The 14,189-nt window shown below is 42.4% G+C and overlaps 1 pseudogene; it reads left to right on the top strand.

Annotated features, from left to right (window-relative positions):
• Positions 1 to 11,176: 11,176 nt before the first annotated feature.
• Positions 11,177 to 11,773, top strand: LOC127075748 (target of rapamycin complex subunit LST8-1-like; annotated as a pseudogene).
• Positions 11,774 to 14,189: the final 2,416 nt, after the last annotated feature.

Here is a 14,189-nt window from a genome sequence, read left to right as displayed (position 1 = left end):
CAATCAGGCGTAACCAAGTTGCTGAGTTTAGTATTGCAAAGGATGAATATATTCCATTAAACTCGATCACCGCCATCTTTGGAAACAGTAGAGAGATCTTAGCAACCATTAGCAACCCCATTGGGTACAATTTTACTCTCCAATACAACTGGCTTAGCACCCTTTGGGGCATCTCCAGTTTTAGCGACAGCTCCATTCTCAGAAAGTGTGTGGTTTTCAATGTCCTTCACAGCTAGGGTGGTAGACTCCTTAAGCAACTCAGAGTCTTCTGACGGCCCTCATAGAAACCAAAATCATCCAGAATGCACGTCTTGCTAGGGTATTCCTTAAAAAAAAAAAAAAGCTTGATCAATTTCAGACAAGGCTCCAACAATACTTCCTGTGTATCCCTACTGTTTGTAACAGGTTTGTTTTCATTGTTCAGCAAAATAATGTGCCTCAACACATTGTTGGGAACATCCTTAACAATGTGCCACTTCAAAGGAAAACAACCATTCCATTTGTCTTGCTGCCAGTAGTCCAAACTTCTGTTAAAATCAACAGGACCAATCATCTCTGCAAGCCCAACAAACTGCCAACTTGTATTAACTGAGGACAAAAGGCATATAGGGCAGCCACCAGGTTTCTGCTGGACCTCTTGTGTATTCTTTTGGAAAATCAGCCTTGTTGTATTGCTCACGGTCTGGAATATTAGAAGTCTTCTATTTCTCTTCATCAGCAACAGTAGGCAAATTCTGCCCTTTCACAGCAAGAACAGTCGGTGCAAAATCCTTTTGGTTCTTGCCACCTTTGGCCCTAGGTCCCCTGTTCAGTTCATTCAAACCATCGGTGTTCTCACGCTTTGGCTGCAGGAAAATAAATTGAGGTGTGGTTCAAAGCTTATGACCTTTAAGTGCTTAAAGCAAATGAGCTAAGTCAAAACGTGAAATAACTTGCAGCAAATACCCTGGACCAGAATCAGTACCAGCAGGCGTGTGTCGAGCCTCATGCTCATCCTCAACCTGCATCAGCAGCAACAACATGTAAAATCAGTTAGCATTGCCTTGAACCTCAAGCAGACACAGGGCAAGGATGCATTATAATATTTCATCATCAAAAAGCATGAACTGATGGGATCAACCTTGATCATGACTACCTCGCCTTTGATTTTGATTCATCCAGCTGGTACAAAACCTCATTTACATCAAACATGTCTTGCATTTAAGCCCTGCTGCTCCAAGCCAAATGAACAAGTAACTTGGTCTTATTGAAAGCCCTGCATATTTTCAAACCATAAGACCAAGGTATAATAGAACCAATGCATCTATGAACCAATTCACCTGTTACCAAAATACAACAAACCAACTCCATGGTTATAGACCAAAATGCTCATGGGAACATGGTAACCTGCAGTGAACATACACAGACTCAACATCACTGAGAGATGAATTTCCTATGTCCAAGAATGCTCCATTTTTTTCACTGCGGTAAAACAAAAAAAAAACACAAGTTAATTAGCCAACAGTAAAATTCAAATTTCAGAAATTACCCAAAACAGAGTTAAGACAGAAATGAAGAAGAAAAAGTGTGGTTCAGATTACCTTTTTCAAGTCCAATCATCAAAATAGGCACTCCAATTCTGAGCACCAAAAAAGCACTTCTGAATTTTTTGCTTCTTTGAGCTTCTGAGTACCAATTGAAACCCTAACCTGTGGGCATAAAAGGAGAAGGAGAGAAATCAGAGAGAGAAAAAACATTGAGGAGGCGGAGAGGAAAAACGGCAAAGAGATTTTCAAATACAAAAACCCTAAATCCCAAATCGAAACATACCTGGATCGGAGAGGCGAAAGAGTGAAGTTTTGGCTTCATCGTTCATCGTTACTACCAAATCGCTACCGGAGGTAAACTTCAGATTCCTTTAAGCTGTGGGTTTTATGCATTTTGGAATAAGGTTGAGGACGCGAGAGAGAGGGTTGAGCGCGAGATTAGGTGAGCGATTGAGAGAGATTGGAGATTGAGAGAGCGGTGAGGGAGCGATTTTCACTGAAGGTTGGGAGAGAGCTTGCTGGTAGTGATTTAGAGAGGAGAGGACGCGAAAGAGAGGGATTTCGTGAGGCCTTTGTTTTTTATTTTTCTTTTATTTAATTTAATTTGTTTTTTTAACAGAGATACAAAAACCATAAAAAATGTTTATTTTGTTTTTTATTTTAAATCTTTTTATTTTTTAGCCCGGTTCATATATTTAACCTAGTATCACAGTAGTAGATGATCATAAGTGGTCTGGTGGAGAAGGGTGGTATCATAGTCTTGAGTGGGGTGGGTTCAATACTCATGTGTAGCATTTTTTTAGTATTTTTCTTTTAGCATTTTATTTCCTTTTAGTATTTTATTTCTTTTAACATTTTTTTTGTCATGTTTATGCTTTATTATTTTTCATAGTTTCATTATCATAGATTTGTTGTCTATTAAGTTCATCATGCATGCAAAACCATTTTAAAACTATAAAAATCATATTTTTCTCGATTTAATATCGAGCCCATTTTTTACACCCTTGTAAGTCGATTGCTTTTTAAGCATCGCCATCAACCTCACATAGCTTACTCTTGGGCTTTCTTACAATGAGCCGGTTCCCTTACACTTACACTCATGCGTTGTTTAATGCTTATTCATTTCATTTCTTTGATTATTTATTTTGATTATATACTTGTTTATATTTTACTTGTTTGATTAACTGTTGCCTATTTGTATGATGTATGAGGCATATATTTATATTGTTTGATTGCCATGACAACCCCCATTCATAACAAATGTATCCCTCTCCCATGAAATGTATAATATTCTTTCATTCTTTATTCATCTGTTAATACAAGAATTAAAATGAACATTCGATAACCATTTCAAAACCAGACCAAAACCTCGATCCAACGTCGAGTAATCATTTTTCAAAACCTAACAGAACCAGCACGTATTCATCCACCCTTTTTGTAAGTCGATTGCTTTATGCATCGCCATCAACCTTGTAAGCCGATTGCTTTATGCATCGCCATCTACCTTTATCCATAACACTTCTCCTCGCTCCATTCGTCGATTCTTGTTCCGATTAGGTAGCACCCATTAGATAGAACCCTTTGTATGATAACATAGGTAGGATTCCCATATCCTTTTGTATGATAACATAGTTAGAATCCTCATTTCCTTTGCATGCTAACCTTAGGTAGATATTCCCATTTGTAAATCCTAACACTTAAGTACATATTGCATGACAACACTAGGGCAGAGCTTCCCCCACTTCTAGACCTTTCCGAGCGTCTTCGATCCTGTGGCATGTAGTCCGTTCTATTGCAAAGAGGTAACTGCCTAAGACTCGATTCAGCGAGCTACGACACCTACTGCTAGGACGCGAATACATCGCCCACTCTCCTTTGACACAACTGGTGTCCTCCTTTTGTAAGTCCATATTCAGATGGCAACCCCTATGTAGGGGAACTACGTCGCCCTGATTCTCATACCAGATGAGGTACGTAGGCAGGAGACCGTGCGAGGTCTCTCCGGGCGCCCCTTTTTTTCTTTTTCAACTTTTGTGTCTCAACCCCCTTATGTGTGTTGTTGTATGCTCGGAAGTTGATGTAAGTCCATCGAGTGGCATTCGGGTTCCAGTGTGGTTTTGTTGGGTTCGGATGCTGATGTAAGTCCAGTGATTGGCAGTCGGGCTCCACGTTTGCCCCTTTGTGTGTGTTTGGTTCGGATGCTGATGTAAGTCCAATGATTGGCAGTCAGGCTCCACGTTTGCCTTTGCCTGTGTTTGTTTGGCGTGCGTGAGCCGAACTACGGCAACTCTGATTCTCATGTTCCGATGAGATACGTAGGCACAAGATGCGATGTCTTGCCGAGTTTGACTAACGACTAACAACTAATCCTTGTTTGCTTTCACCCTTGTTGCGATTCTTTTCTCTCGCCCTCGTTGCGATCGAGACATTCCCTTTCTCTTGCCCTAGTTGCAATCGAGACCCTTATTCCCGTAGTTAGTTTGAACTACGTTTTGCTCTGATTCTCATTCCCGATGAGATACGTAGGCATAAGACGCAATGTCTTAGCGAGCACACTTATCCTTAACCCATAGGTACCCGAGCTACGAAGACTCTGATTCTCATATTCAGATGAGATACGTATGCAATGGATGCGATATCTGTGCGAGTCATTTTTCTCTTGACCCTTTTAGTAAATAGTACATTAGATAAACATACACCCTTTAGACAAGAAACAACAAGAGTGGATCCCGTAGAGTACTACGGATGCGTAGGGGTGCTAATACCTTCCCTTCGCATAATCGACTCCCGAACCCAAGATTTGGTTGCGAGACCTTGTCTTTTCCTTTTCCTTTCTCCAGGTTTACTTCGAGCGTTTCCTTTCCCTCCTTTGGGATAAATAACGCACGGTGGCGACTCTTCTGTCATTTTCTTTCTCGCCGGTTGTTTTTTCGCAGACCGTATTTTTCGGGTTGCGACAGCTGGCGACTCTGCTGGGGATCCGGTTCCCTAAGCGAGTCCCTCCTAGCTTTTGTAGATCTCTTGTTTGTTGGGTGTTTATTCTTTTGTACAGTTATTTATTTTCAGCATTTACCTGCTTTACCTTATTGCATTCATGTACATATGCTTGCTGTATCTGTGGGTTGTTTGTTTGTTGGGTTGGGACTGTTCTATGAGAGATAAGCCCACTACCCAGGCTTGAGTGTACACATAGGTGTTAGAGTGGATAGTCATGAGGCTTGCGTGGTATGTTGCTACGTTAAGTCGTTCATGAGACCCACATTCCAGACGAGGTTTCTGTTGGATATATTTTGTCCTATGGGTGTTCCATAACGACAGATATTCCTTTAGAAATCGTCGACTCTGGTGACCATTTCCCGAGAACTCAGTCGAGGCCTCTCCTCCGAGACGTGATTATGTTAGCTCTGGTGGGCGTATTCTCGCTGCTCAATCCGAGGACCCCGAGACTGGGAACTTGCTTTAGGATATCCTGTTGAGGGGAGTCAGCAGAGGTCTTTTATCCCGTAATAATGCCAAACCTTCAGTGGTAAACGTATTATTCTCGACTGAAGGGCTGGAGCTGACAAACTTCTGTTCTTAGAACCTACCAGTGAGGGGAGGGTTTGATCCCTACAGATACGGTTTCTGCCAGTGGTGCTGTGATGGTGACTTTGGTTCAGCCAAATTTATGGACATTTATTTCTGGACGCCGGAGGTTTGACCCTGGTATTGATCAGAGGGTTCCGTTTATTTCGGATCCCTGGGCTGAATTTGAGGGTACTCGCTCAGATAGTGATTTGGTTCCTCAAATTGGGTTCAGATGACAGTTCCCCAGATGACTTTGGGTTTCAGATGAATTGTGACTCCGAGTTCAAGCCGAAGCTTTGACCCTGTGCCTTGAGACGCACAGCCTGACCAGCCATGTTGCATCATTTGCATCATGGCATGTTTATTTTCAAAAAATAATAATGCATGAAAAAAAGAAAAAAAGTTAACTCGCATACGCATATCCTTTATCAGGATCATTCATGATAAAATAGCATCCGCATCATGCATATCATGCACATAACATCCTTGCATTGCAGACGTGTTTGGAGGGACTTCTCGCTTTGGTTCCTGACTGAGACAGGATTGCTGACCGTCGACCGCATCGTTACTCAACCAAACTCAATCATCAGAGGATTATGGACCAGGTTCAGACTGAGTTGGCTGAGATGAGGGCGAACATGGCCTAGTTTATGACAATTATGCAAGGAGTTGTTCAGGGGCAAGAGGAGCTGCGTGCCTTAGCCCAGAGACTGGAAGCCGTGATTCCACCAGTCCACCGTGCTTCACCAGTGGGTGTACCCGTTCATGAGAATGCTGCTGTCACTATTCTCGTCAATGATTATGCTTTGGGGCACCCAAAAGGGGAGAAAGTGAAACAAATGTTGTGCACCGTCGGAGGAGTGTGAACAGAGGACAGTTTCGTCAGGCCGCTGCTGTGACTATTCCAGCAACTCAACAACAATAGAGAAGACCAACTCAGCAATATCAGCATCAACAACATCGTCCTCAGCAGCAGACTTACCGGCCTCCCAATGGTAATCAAGCCAGTACGAGTAATGAGAGGAAGAAGATCATTTTTGATCCGATCCCTATGTCCTATGCAGAGCTGTATCCCTCTTTGATAGAGCGGAACTTGATTACTCCCAGAGACCCGCCGGCTATACCCGTCAACCCTCGGTGGTGGTATAGGCCTGAACAACATTGTGTGTATCATTCGGGTGCTCCTGGTCATGATGTGGATAGTTGTTTCCAGCTAAAGATGAAGGTTCAAGACCTTGTGAGGTCAGGGATTCCGAGCTTTGAAGACTTAGGTTCCCGTGTTAATCAAGCTTGAAGACGGCAAGTCCCGGGTTGGTGATGGTTATTCTTCTGAGGTCTTCAACGAAGAGGTTTGTTCAAAAGCAGAAGTTGTTGATGCAAAGGATACTGACAATTGTTATCCCTGGTGGGATCTATCACAAATGGGTCACTGTGGGTGTTCCTACAGTTGTTCAGAAGTCAGAGTAATAATCACTTTGTTTAAAAACCCTTCTCCCATGCCAAAAGGAGAAGTGATGACATTGTTGGCAACATTTTGTGCAATGATATTTTCATTCAAATAAATGCATGTTAAACATTTGTTTTTTCCAATTGTTTTCCTTTTTCACTTTTTACATGAAATTGGTGATCACAAAAAAACCCTAAAAACAGGAATAAAAACAATCTTTTCATCTGCATAACGATTGTCTTGTTTGATTTCCAAAAAGCTTTTCATATCAAAATCATTATGCAGGTTGTTTCTTAAACCCATTGAACACAATGATCTGACGTCATCTCCCAATTGTGAATTCCCTGTATTCGAAGCGGAAGAAGATGATGTTGAAGGGATTCCTGACGAGATTTCCCGACTTCTTGAGCAAGAAAAGAAGATCACTCAGCTGTATCTCGAGAATCAGCAGAACAGCCAACTGGGGCATAAAAGAAAAAGAAAAAAGAAAATACAAAGAAAGAAGAGGGTGCAAAATCAAAAGAAATCAGAATCAAAAGAAAGAAAGAAAGAAACAAAAGAAAAAATAGCACCCTCAAAGTCCCAAGTTGACTGATGCTGAATTCGATCGAAAAGAAGAGATTAACTGCCATGTGTCATGGTCAGTTATATCAGCGGAGAGTGACGAAAGCACGCTATAAGAAGGTCAAGCCTCGTGTGTTCCGAGGGACCCTGTGCTCAAGAAAGTCTTGTCTTTCGTACCCGATTCCAGGGGCAAGTGAACCCTAAGTTATAAACGCCCATAGGTTGTCAAGAGAGTCTTTTCAGGCGGTGCTCTGAGACTTACAGCAATGGATGAAGAAGTTCACTCGTCCTGTGAATTCCCGATGCAGTCAAGAAATACTTCGCAAAAAAACAAAAAAAGAACAAAAAGCTCGCTAAGTCGAACACCCCAAAGGGCAACTTAGGCAAAAAGGAGCGTCTCGGTGGATTGAAAACCCGAAAGGGCGATCCAGGCAAAAGTTAGAGACATTGAAAAAAAAGAATTCGCATCCCGCTAGATTGAGCACCTCACACTGGGGCAATCTAGGCAAAAATTAGGGATTTGGCAAGTAACTGCATCTTGACAAGACTGTGTTCTATATCTGTCATCCGTCAGGAATCCTCGATGCGTCGTCGACTAAAGCTCTGAATACATCGAAATTCAGAATGGTAGAGTAAGGGTCATTATGTTCAATGTAGCCCTCTCCAATATATATCACCGATTTCAAACTTTTACAGATCTATGGAGTCTCGCCCTTTGCAGACTACCATTCCATCACATCAATTTGAGCTTTTATCTAATTATTTGCACTCTTATTTGTTTCAACTCAACAAACGTTTTGCATGTTTTAATTGATAAAGTATCATTGTTTTTCAAAATAAATAAATTTTTCAAAATTGTTCTCAAACTAAGTGAATATTCACAATGATGGAAGGATACTTAGGAGACCCACAGTGCTCTCCCAAGGGCGGTATGATTACCAACAGGTAAGACAATTGTTCGTATCTCGAGCATGACTGTATCTTTTCCCTGTTGAACCTCTCATGGTTTCTCCTCAGCGAGATTGCCCAGTGTAGTGTTGGTTGAAGTTGTTCATCTTCATGTCCCCGGCAGTGCAGTTTTTTTTCTTCCAAGTCCCTATTAGCACCTATAGTGGGGCATCCCCAGTAGAGTGCTGTTTGAGCCCTATTGTGGGGCATCCCTAGCAAGTTTGCTGTTTGGACGCTTTTTGTGGGGCAGTCCTAGGCAGAGCATTTATTGAAGACTTCAACTTTCCTCTCTCCAGCAGAGCAGTCTTCCTCCCTCCCCCAACATGGGTGCTATTCTTGGAAGATTCAGTATTTGGTGGATTGACATCCAGTACTCCATCATGTCCTCAGATAGATCCCCAGCGGAGTTGTTAGCATGAGGAGCTTTATTAAGGCCTATCTATCTTCATCAGAGATCTGGTTGCTTCTGAGTATCTCTGATTTCCAGCACGAGTTGTTGTGGCGCGTCCGCCAGTATGTTGAACTCTTTTCTCCGGTTATGACTGACGATCCCTCCGGAAACCTCTGGTGGCCTTCCTCCCCAGCAGGATGGTGTTGCTCCCTGATATCCCAGTCTCCAGTGGATTTTCTTGGCTCTCTGGTGACTTTGGTTTTCCCTCCGGAAGAGTGGTACCGGATGGTTGATTCCCGGACCTGTGTGTTGAGCACGTCTGTTGGTCAGCATTCATCATACATTTTTAGGTATCATGCATACATGCATAATCATAGCATTCAGATACTCATGATGCAGCTGTTGCCGTGTATCTGTTGATGGTGGTCTCCTGCTATTTGTTGATACAGATCTCTCCAGTAGATCCTCCCTAGCAGATATGGGTGTGTCTGATCTCTCCATGTAGAGCCAACCCCTTAAGCAGAAAGTGTCTATCCTTTCCTGCCATTTCCCCATTGAGATACATCCTCGTGGATGACGGTTGTTTCCGTTCCCTCCCTACACGGGATGGGTTTTCCCTATTGAGTTCTTTCCTCATTAGGATGAGTCCTGTTTCAGTCTGCCTTTTTGGATCGATCCTAAATTGGCTTCCTGTTGGCTGTCTCCCGTGCTTCCCTGGGGCATAAATGAATAGTCGCTCACTAATCGGCACTCATTCATCTTATCCTCAGTGGAATTTTTGGGCTTCTACCTACAAACCGATAGTTGTAAGTCCTATTTCTGTGGTTTTCTACCTACTAACTGGTAGTTGTAAAATCCCACTTTCATCCCCTAGCAGAGGTAACCGTTGTGGTTCATTCTGATTGTTGGCGGATTTTGCGGTCTTCTACCTACTACCCGGTAGTTGTAAATCCTTTTTTCTCGCTCGGTCTCTCAGCAGACTGTTTGTGGCTTCTACCACGAATCGGTAGTTGTAAGTCCTATCTTTGTGGTTTTCTACCTACTAACTGGTAGCTGTAAAATCCCACTTTCATCCCCTTGGTGGAGTTAACCCTGTGTGCTCATCCTATCGATGACTGGTTACTTTTCCGTGGTTTTCTGCCTACTAACCGGTAGATGTAATCCCCTCTTGGTGGTATTGATAGTCTTGTTCCCTTTGGATACTTGCCTTGATCAAGCAGTATTGTCCCCATTGGGTCTTCCCCTTCTTTTTGGATACTTGCTCCGAGTAAGCAACTTTATCCTCTTTTGATTGGTCATCTTTTGCATACCTAGTCTGGTACCCCGTTGCTTTTCTTTTCGGTCGTTTATCCATTTAACAACCTGCAACCCGGTTATGGATAATCTTCCATGCGAGTGTATTATCTACGTTTTGACGGCTATAGATAATATATCTCATGCACTCTTTGGTCAATCTTTCGATTGTTATCCCCAGCATAGGTCTTTGGCATGCGTGCCGGCTCATGTATCACTGTTTTGTTATCTTCGCCGATGCAGATAGACATGAAGAATTTTCCGGTGTTCAGACCGAGGCGGTATTCAGACCGAAGTGGCATTCAGGCCAGTTTCCGATTTCCAGATCGAAGAAGTTCTCAACAATCAGGACGAAGAACTTATGGTATTCAGACCAGTTTTCCCGGTATCCAGACCGAAGTGGCATTCAGGCCAGTTTCCGATTTTCAGATCGAAGAAGTTCTCAACAATCAGGACGAAGAACTTATGGTATTCAGACCAGTTTTCCGGTGTTCAGACCGAGGTAGTATTCAGACCGAAGTGGCATTCAGGCCAGTGTTCCCGGTATCCAAACCGAAGTGGCATTCAGGCCAGTTTCCGATTTTCAGATCGAAGAAGTTTCTCAACAATCAGGACGAAGAACTTATGGTATTCAGACCAGTTTTCCCGGTATCCAGACCGAAGTGGCGTTCAAGCCAATTTCCGATTTTCAGATCGAAGAAGTTTCCGACATTCAGGTGGATGCAACTTGTGGCATTCAGGCCAGTTTCCAGTATCCAGACCGAGTGTTCAGACCAGTATTCCGGTATTCAGACCGAGGTGGTATTCAGACCAGTTTTCCGGTGTTCAGACCGAGGTAGTATTCAGACCGAAGTGGCATTCAGGCCAGTGTTCCCGGTATCCAAACCGAAGTGGCATTCAGACCAGTTTCCGATTTTCAGATCGAAGAAGTTTCTGACGGTCAGGTCGGAGTACTTGTGGCATTCAGGCCAGTTTTTCCGATATCCAGATCAAAGTGGTGTTCAGACCAGATTTCCGGTGATCAGACCAACATTGATACTCTCATATTCCGATACTTAGTGTTCAGACTAATGTGCGGCGTTCAAGCCATGGGTATTCCTGTGTTACCATTTATTTTGGTATCCAGGTCAACTTGCTGTTTCGGTACTCAGGCCGATTTTCACCATACCAGATGGATTCTTCTTTTGGGATTGCTTCTTTGCCATTTCTGACAGGCATGGTTAATTATTTCATAGGGATTCAGGATCAAAATCCGGGTCTTCTTAGTATTTAACCATCTCCCACTATGATCATATGAAGAACGTCTTGCTTCATATTCTCTAGTTGAAGACGCTTAAATAGGGGCAGTTGTCATACCCCGATTTTGGTCCTAAATCTTTTCTGTTGATAGATGAATGTATATTGACAGTAGAAGAAAAAGAAGAAGATTTGTATTATAGTATGAGTCAACCATCAGCGATACTCACCGCTGCCAGCTATGACCACACCATTCGATTTTAGGAAGCCAAGAGTGGTCGATGTTATCGCACCATTCTATATCCTGATACACGAGTAAACCGGTTAGAGATAACCCCGGATAAACACTTCTTAGCTGCAGCTGGTAATCCTCACATACGGTTGTTTGATGTTAGCTCAAATAGCCCTCAGTCGGTAATGAGCTATGATTCACATGCCAATAATGTAATGGCGGTTGGGTTTTCAATGTGATGGGAACTGTATGTATTCTAGTTTAGAGGACGGCCCAATTAAGATCTAGGATTTGAGGGCACCAGGTTGTCAAAGGGAATATGAAAGTCGTGCAGCAGTTAGCAGTGTTGTGTTGCACCCAAATCAGACTGAACTAATGTCTGGTGATCAAGATGGCAATATTCATGTGTGAGGTTTGACAGCAAATTCATGCAGCTGTGAATTGAAATATAGGTGCCAGAGGTGGATACGTTTGTACGCTATCTGACAGTGATGTGGGATGGCAGCTTGGTAGTAGTAGCAAATAATAATAGGACATGTTATGTGTGGCGTCTATTGCAAGGGACTTAGACAGTAGCAAACACGAGCCAGCTAAACAACCAAAACGTAACCGCAAAGTGACATACAAATGTAAACAAGCTGCAATTGAAAAAAACCAGTTGCAACATGCCGAAACGGCATCGCAGCTAACAACAAACATTCTATGTCTACTATCAAAAACACTTATTGCATACAAGAAGTAAAAAAAACAAATGACTATTCAAACTGCGAAATTTAAGAAGTTGGTTTCAAAGAGTTTCCAATCTCAATCACAAATCGATACTTGACGTCTGCTTTCAGGAGCCGCTCAATTGCAGTGTTAACATAATCCATATCAATGACTTCGATTTCAGGTTTTATTTTGTGTTTAGCAGAAAAATCAATCATCTCTTGAGTCTCTTTCAACCCTCCAATCGCACTTCCAGCAACCAACTTTCTGCCTTGAAGTAAAGGAAAGACAGGAAGCTCCAAAGGCTTATCTGGTGCACCAACCATTACTACTCAGAGCTGCGAACGACCTTGTTAGACAGTTGCATCGACCAGTTTACCGAAATCAAAAATTTAAATTTTGGCTTAGCTACTCTGAGATATATGGTGGAGAATTGTATGATCTTCTTGGTGACAGGAAGAAACTCTTAATGAGAGAGGATGGACGGCAGCAAGTTTGTATTGTAGGACTACAAGAATTTGAAGTTTCTGATGTACAGATCTCACTAATCACCCATTCATCTTCACACAGCAAGAGAAGGCGAGACGGATCCAATCAGGCGTAACCAAGTTGCTGAGTTTAGTATTGCAAAGGATGAATATATTCCATTAAACTCGATCACCGCCATCTTTGGAAACAGTAGAGAGATCTTAGCAACCATTAGCAACCCCATTGGGTACAATTTTACTCTCCAATACAACTGGCTTAGCACCCTTTGGGGCATCTCCAGTTTTAGCGACAGCTCCATTCTCAGAAAGTGTGTGGTTTTCAATGTCCTTCACAGCTAGGGTGGTAGACTCCTTAAGCAACTCAGAGTCTTCTGACGGCCCTCATAGAAACCAAAATCATCCAGAATGCACGTCTTGCTAGGGTATTCCTTAAAAAAAAAAAAAAAACTTGATCAATTTCAGACAAGGCTCCAACAATACTTCCTGTGTATCCCTACTGTTTGTAACAGGTTTGTTTTCATTGTTCAGCAAAATAATGTGCCTCAACACATTGTTGGGAACATCCTTAACAATGTGCCACTTCAAAGGAAAACAACCATTCCATTTGTCTTGCTGCCAGTAGTCCAAACTTCTGTTAAAATCAACAGGACCAATCATCTCTGCAAGCCCAACAAACTGCCAACTTGTATTAACTGAGGACAAAAGGCATATAGGGCAGCCACCAGGTTTCTGCTGGACCTCTTGTGTATTCTTCTGGAAAATCAGCCTTGTTGTATTGCTCACGGTCTGGAATATTAGAAGTCTTCTATTTCTCTTCATCAGCAACAGTAGGCAAATTCTGCCCTTTCACAGCAAGAACAGTCGGTGCAAAATCCTTTTGGTTCTTGCCACCTTTGGCCCTAGGTCCCCTGTTCAGTTCATTCAAACCATCGGTGTTCTCACGCTTTGGCTGCAGGAAAATAAATTGAGGTGTGGTTCAAAGCTTATGACCTTTAAGTGCTTAAAGCAAATGAGCTAAGTCAAAACGTGAAATAACTTGCAGCAAATACCCTGGACCAGAATCAGTACCAGCAGGCGTGTGTCGAGCCTCATGCTCATCCTCAACCTGCATCAGCAGCAACAACATGTAAAATCAGTTAGCATTGCCTTGAACCTCAAGCAGACACAGGGCAAGGATGCATTATAATATTTCATCATCAAAAAGCATGAACTGATGGGATCAACCTTGATCATGACTACCTCGCCTTTGATTTTGATTCATCCAGCTGGTACAAAACCTCATTTACATCAAACATGTCTTGCATTTAAGCCCTGCTGCTCCAAGCCAAATGAACAAGTAACTTGGTCTTATTGAAAGCCCTGCATATTTTCAAACCATAAGACCAAGGTATAATAGAACCAATGCATCTATGAACCAATTCACCTGTTACCAAAATACAACAAACCAACTCCATGGTTATAGACCAAAATGCTCATGGGAACATGGTAACCTGCAGTGAACATACACAGACTCAACATCACTGAGAGATGAATTTCCTATGTCCAAGAATGCTCCATTTTTTTCACTGCGGTAAAACAAAAAAAAACACAAGTTAATTAGCCAACAGTAAAATTCAAATTTCAGAAATTACCCAAAACAGAGTTAAGACAGAAATGAAGAAGAAAAAGTGTGGTTCAGATTACCTTTTTCAAGTCCAATCATCAAAATAGGCACTCCAATTCTGAGCACCAAAAAAGCACTTCTGAATTTTTTGCTTCTTTGAGCTTCTGAGTACCAATTGAAACCCTA

The sequence above is a fragment of the Lathyrus oleraceus genome, chromosome 4 (genome assembly GCF_024323335.1).
Source record: "Lathyrus oleraceus cultivar Zhongwan6 chromosome 4, CAAS_Psat_ZW6_1.0, whole genome shotgun sequence".
Taxonomy (NCBI): domain Eukaryota; kingdom Viridiplantae; phylum Streptophyta; class Magnoliopsida; order Fabales; family Fabaceae; genus Lathyrus; species Lathyrus oleraceus.
The sequence above is the reverse complement of the archived record's forward strand: the minus strand, read 5'-3'. Positions and strand labels throughout refer to the sequence as shown.